The sequence below is a fragment of the Chanodichthys erythropterus genome, chromosome 20 (assembly GCF_024489055.1).
Source record: "Chanodichthys erythropterus isolate Z2021 chromosome 20, ASM2448905v1, whole genome shotgun sequence".
Lineage (NCBI taxonomy): Eukaryota > Metazoa > Chordata > Actinopteri > Cypriniformes > Xenocyprididae > Chanodichthys > Chanodichthys erythropterus.
In genome coordinates, this window is record NC_090240.1 from 11200801 (window position 1) to 11207374 (window position 6574).

Here is a 6574-nt window from a genome sequence, read left to right on the forward strand (position 1 = left end):
AAAATTCAAACAAGATGGCGGCCCCTCAGCGGCAGTGGAGTGGAGAAAAGGAGTATGCACTTTTATCTTTTTACGCTAGTAAGTTGTAATGCTCAACCCAAAACATGGAATTTACCTCATATATTGCTTAAAATACCAACAACTGTCCGAAGTAATGTGTGTATGCTGTAATGAAGCCATTGAATGATTTCAGTTAAATACTAAAAAGACAGGTCTGTTTAACAGCTGTAGTAACGTAGGCACTAGGGCGTTTGACACATGAATGGCTTTTGATGTGATTGATGCGGGTTCGAATCCGCCTTTTGCTGAATTCGCTCTTCTCCCTTTTCCTGTCAAAAATCAGATCGGAAAGGCATTTATTTTTAATAAAAATGAAGGAAATATTTGAAAAGTTGAAATAAAGTGCCTAACAAGTGTTTATAATAAAGTATTTAGTATTGAGTTGGCAATAGATTTGCTCCTCTCTGATTAGTTGCTGCCAACTGTCTGTTGCCCTAATTAGTTGCCCTGTGTCTCATCAGGTTGCCCGTTGACGGCAACATTGCTCAAAAAGGCTGATTTATACTTCTGCGTTGAGTGTACGCCGTAGCAACGGCGTAGGCTGTGCGTAGCACGCGTAGCCTACGACGTAGCCTGATGTGCACCTCTTCAAAAATGTAACAATGCGTCAATTCGACGCGGACCACAAGCGCTCTGATTGGTCTGCTAGAACCCCTCCCTCGGGTCAAAAAACTGGCACGGAGCAACAGGAGAAGAGTGAGCAATTTCAACATCCATAGGAATGAAAAACGTTCTGTTTCAGAGGACACATGAAGTCAAAATGCAACAAAAGTCATTGCCTATTTGCCACTTCTCTGCCGTTTCTGTTTGTAAGCTTCTCTGACAACATACATGACGAGCTGCTTCTTCTTCAGTTATTGTTTTGATACACAACATGACCGCGGAAACCGCCTCCTAGTGGTCTGCATGCACGTCGACGCGGACAACGACGCAGAAGTATAAATGAAAACAGACGCATAGCCTATGGCACAGAGGCTCTGGCGTAGGTCCGACGCAGAAGTATAAATCAGCCTTAAGGGTCCTGTGTTCTGACCTCCGGACTGTGTTCTAATCTAACTGGTTCTATCTGTCATTTGAATGTTAATTAAAATATTTTGAATTATATTATGTTGTATTTGATTTTGTTCAGAGTTACTTTCAAGTGTTTAGAAAAAAAAAAAAATGCTTAATTGACCAATCCCCATGATTGTGTTACTAGTCTGACATTAGTTCTGGAATGTGTTGTTGTCAAGCTAGCTGTCAGGATTCTAACTGTTACAACATGTGTTGTTATGGTAGTTTCAGAGTGGAAAAAGTAAATGGATCACTTTACCCCCAGCTGGTTCACTTTACCCCCTTGATTTCTCTGGTCTGTCTCAGTTTACCCCTAAGCTGGGGCAAAGTGAGACACAAGATGACTTTTTAAAAAACAATCATATTTTCACTGACCTTCATCCTGAATACATTCTGATAATTTCTATGGCTAGGAAACATCCTGAATTAATGGAAAATGTGTAAATTTTACTGATATATAATTTTAACTCACTTAAAGGGGAGCAAATGTAAAAAATGTCTCACTTTACCCCACTCTCCCTACTGTTAGCTGTTGATAATGTTTACAAGCATAACTTAAGCTATCGTTAACTACACTAAGCACGTTATGGCTTGTTTCTAGTTGGGTTACGCACATAGTTATTTTAGAGTTATTTTGTTCATTTAGTCAATTAAGCTGTGTAAAATGCTTCCAGTTGCCATCGCCATTTATCCCCTGCAGACTTGGGCAGTGAAACCCATATTTCCCGCTTTGTGCCGTCTGCTGTGGAATATGAAATCTGCTCAAATTTAACAACATTTTTCAATTCGGCAACAAAATCTTACATGACCTGTCCCATAAATGTTCTTTCTTAATTAAAAATATTTTCCAGGCTAGACTATCACGTCTTGCGTCAGCTCAGCGTTTTTATGCTGCCTTCACGTGCTATTGGAATTATGGTAAATATTACTAACGTTAACTAGTTAAATATTATTGGTCATGAACACACTCTTAAATGTAAAAATTGAGTGCGATGAGCTGTTCTGCAACTAATTTTATTACTAGCACACCTGGCACGTTTCTAAAGACTTGCAAATTTAAAGCAGAACATGCACCACTTGTCAGTGACAGTGAAGTCAGAAAGCTGAAGAAGTTCGGCCATACAAAGCAGTCTAGATCCACCAGTGCATCTTAAAGTTTATGTTGAAAGCCAGCTAGTGTAGCATATGTAAGCCTACTGTTATATGCATAATTTATTTTTCAACTTTAATCACTTTTGCGTTTCACTTAGTGCAGGACAATGTAAGGCAGATAATAGAGACATTTAAATATTTTTTGCATACACTTCACTCTTTAACTGACTGAACATTAGGTCTCATTGTTCATGCAGTTCAGTGTTTATTTATTTCAAGATTTTTTTTATCTAAAACATCTTGTTTAATGAGTGCAGACTTTTCACATATCTGTCTCTGTCATTATCTGTCACAGTCTAAGCATTATCTGTTTCTGTTGTTTTGACAAAGGAAACTAGTGTTGGGGAGGATTCAACATCTGTTGAGGCCCATGTGAACGTTCTATAAATTGAGTATCGGAAGACTCATCCAGACATCCAGACATCTTGACTGTCAAAGACCGCATGGCACGAACATTCTCCTGGAAACTGAGACGTTGAGAAATCACTGAAGGAATGTCTGTGGAGGATGTAGTCAAAAAGTACCCACACTTAGAAACGCCTGCTGGAGTGAGTATTGAAAACACCTGAATGTTACAAGGAGGCAATCTATTATGATTGTGGAAATTGTGAAATCAAAGACATGTCGATTGCTGTCACATAAAATAAAATTTTTTGAAAATATATCTGTAAAGGCTACAGTATAGAAACCTAACAGCATTTTATTAAATAAAATTGCTTTCGGTGATTGACCGAATCGTTTCAGAGAGGGCTTCGCTAGAGTTCTGCCAAATGTGCTGAAACTTGCCAAGGCAAAATCCCCCCAAGCAAAACAGTACACTGAAACAAGACAGGATGCCCTGGCTGAAGATCTACAGGTATCTCTACCAGGTAGAGATAGTCACTTTGCTAGTGAAATTCACAATATATGTAATTGGCTTTACCACATTGCAAAATATGTGATTGTGAAAGTAGGATGTTTTTCCACATTGCAGGAATTGACTTGAGGGCTGGGCTTATCTTCTTGCCATCCATCTTCAGAGAGGAGCTTGAACACTACACACTATGAAAGAGGTGAGCTTCTGAATGATCCTGCAATGCTGACTGGTGGACCTCATGTTAATACGTGACCAGAAAAAGATTGTGACTTTTCTGTCTCCTGTAGATGTGCTTCATTTATGCCATTTTTTTTTTAGATTTCTCCAGTTTTTTATTTGCATTTGAAAATCTGTTTTTTTTTTTTTTTTTTTTTTTTTTATGTAGGGGGACCCTGCTACACCCTTTCCAACCATTCAACTGATGAACGTCCTCTTCCAATGATTGCCATTTTCCAATCGCAGTGTGGTGACGGTAGATGAAATGGTTGTGTGCCAGTGCACCAGCCTTGACGAAGCCTTCATGACAGCCTCTGTATGCATTTGTTTCAACATTGCATATCCACCACACCTGAAGATATTTCTGAAGCCTACCTCTCTCATAGTAATGTTGTGTTTGAACCTTTCTCTGAAGATGGATGGCAAGAGGATAAGCCCAGCTTACATTAAGTCAATTCCTTAATGTAGAAAAATATTCTACTTTCACACACATTTTGCAATGTTGTGAAGCAAATTACATATTTTGTGAGTTTCACTAGCAAAGTGACTGTTTGGACAGATCAAGTACATTCTTAACTTTGATACCACATGGATGCTTTGCAGTAAGATCTTGCTTCCATTGTCCTTTGAATCACATTTTCATGCATATTGTGTAAGAGTAGACAATGACTGGATTTTGCTCAAACCTGGAGATGAGTTGGATCACATATCGCTTGATACATAGAGTTGATAATCTGTATGTTGGACTGAGACATTTTGTATAAATGCTTGCTGATCTTTGGCAAGGTCATATGAACAGGATGCTTAGAGTACAAGTATTAATAGAGAGAATTGTTGCCAAAAAATAAACCAACATGAATTCTTTCTTCAGTTGAACACAGAAGATACTTTGAAGAATCCTGGTAACCAGACAGTTGATTACCAACTCGCTACCATCAACTGTCTGGTTACCAACATTCTTCAAAATATCTTATGTGTTCAAATGAAGACAGAATTCATATAGGTTTGGAACAACATGCATGTGAGTAAATCACAGAATTTGTAAGTTTTTGTCTGTTTGCAAGTTTTGTACAGATTTGCCGGATATGATGTTTAATGCCCAAAATACAAGTTGACATGCTTATAGCGGATGGTTGGTCTAAAGAGGGACAAAAGTGTGTAGTAAAAAAATAAATAAATAAAAGTCTGCAAAAGTTTGAGGATATGTGTTAAAATGCTTGAGAGTTTAGTATTTAAAACTGGTTAATGAACTGCTCATTGGGCCCGATGCTCTCAGTTTTGTATGTACACTCTGAAGGAATTCTAATGCATTGAACATGTTCAGGTTTAATACAGATTATCCAGTATTATGAATTACAATTGAGTTGCTAATGTTTTGTATTTTATACTCCTACAAGAATTGTTACATTATGTTTAAATGCTTGTAAAACATGCACTACCTATGTGTTCAGCACTTAACTGATTAATTAACTGTTCATTGGGCATTATATTTTCCGTTGTGAAGGAATTGAAACATTCTACATGTTAATTGAATTGTGTTAATGTTGGGTACAGAATATCCAGTATGAGAGTTATAAAACTGAATTGAGAATGTTCTGTACTTTATACTTAAAATTGTTACTTTTGTGATTAAAAATAAATGAAAAAAAAAAAAAAAACCTCTGCCTCTGTTTTGTATCTTAAACTGGTAACAAAATGCTCACAAAGCCTGTCATTATACCTGAAGTACAGCATTGTTATTATTTTAGGATGAATCAGTTCTGGAAGAATACCAGGATGTAATTTTAAACCATAGCCTAAAGGTACATTTCTATCATTGGGGTGCAAAATTGTTCTTTTAGAGGTACAAACAAGAAGATACAAAAATGTACCAGTGTTCAGTGTTCAGAGGCACATTTCTGTACCCAGTTAGGGTACAGCTGGGGCAACAAAGCATTTGTACTCTTAGGTACATTCCTGTACCTTGATTTTTTTGTGTACATTTTTTGTTCTCCATTGAAGAAATGTAGTCACACCGGCCACACAGTATGCTGTACAACTTGTTCTGTACTTTGTGGATGATTGATGTTTTCTGTGTTCAAAATATTTATTTCATTATACATTTAAGACCATATATATATATATATATATATATATATATATATATATATATATATATATATATATATATATATATATATATATATATATATATATATATATATGTGTGTGTGTCTTCTTTACTTAAATGTATGTTTATTTTATATGCAGGTCCTATGTGTAAGCCTCATTTAAAATATTAAATTGTAGAATTAAAAAAAAAAAAAAAAATCATACTTGGTTTTCAATGATTTTGTATACCGATTTTTGTGTACACTATTGTATCCATCAACTCTTATAATTTATTTGTTATACCACTATTTAGATGAAGTAATAAAAGCAGAAAGGTGATTAAAAATAGTGAAATAATTAATGGTGACCAGTCATGGCACATAAAATATACATTATACATTCACATAGATTTTAGCTTTATGATTATTTAAAAAAAAAAAAAAAAAAAAAAAACTTTTTTGGTTTGACTTCTTGTTGACAACAAACTGCAGTGTGTTTATTTTATTGATTTTATTTCAGTGCAGTTGTCATGTTTCTGGCAATAGAAATCAGGAACGGTGAGAGAACATTGTGCTTGGTACATTTTTCATCCTCAAACCAAACTTGGGTCTTCAACCAACAAAGTTTAAATCCCGTCTAGCAACCACGCTTTCCATAATGTTTATGCATTATGTCAGCAGGTGACCTTTTGTGTCTGTTCGAAAGCATTTGACCACATGAGCATTTACACTATGAAAACAATCTGGTCAAATGTGTTTTTGACTACATCTGAATGTGGTTGAAATTGGCCAAGCTCAAAACATTTTAAACCAAAACACATCTTAATACCAAGTGTAAAAAGTCCTCAGATGTTACATTGATAAAACGTTTTATTGAGAAAGCATATTGTTTCTGCACTTTTTGTTGATGTGAAATGTACCCCCAATTATCCACCTTTTTTTTCAACAAGTAAGCTATTTTCTGTGGCTGTACAAGACTTCTAGTTATTTACCTAAACCGGCTAATAAATCAGAAGAATAACAGAGTGCAGTAAATGGTAAACCTTTTTGAGCTACAAACCAGTGTATTTATAATTATGACAATGCATTAAATAACATAATAAGTAATGCCAGTCTGCAATATCAAGCAGCATAACAAGCTGATGTT